Source organism: Trypanosoma theileri, assembly GCF_002087225.1.
Source record: "Trypanosoma theileri isolate Edinburgh chromosome Unknown TM35_Tth_56_V1, whole genome shotgun sequence".
In the NCBI taxonomy this organism is placed as follows: domain Eukaryota; phylum Euglenozoa; class Kinetoplastea; order Trypanosomatida; family Trypanosomatidae; genus Trypanosoma; species Trypanosoma theileri.
In genome coordinates this window covers 4,327-4,586 of record NW_021639898.1, presented here as the reverse complement: position 1 = coordinate 4,586, position 260 = coordinate 4,327, and positions in this window count along the sequence as shown.

Sequence of the window (260 nt, the reverse complement as noted above, 5' to 3'; positions counted from 1 at the left end):
GAAGAATTCGAAGTTTTCGCACGTACCACACTAGAGCAAGAGTGGCAAATTTGGTTGGAAAAGATGACGTCATCACATATAAATTTGGTAAGTTGAATCCAAGAAAGATTTGCTGAGATGGCAGCATTGGAAAAAGAGGAAGCTACCGCTCGTAATAAGTATAAGCATGAATTTTATGATTCGGTCAAAGATATTGAGAGTCGACGTTGTGCGCTAAAGGCAATGTTGAGTGGGTGGATACTTGAATAGTTTTTTAATTT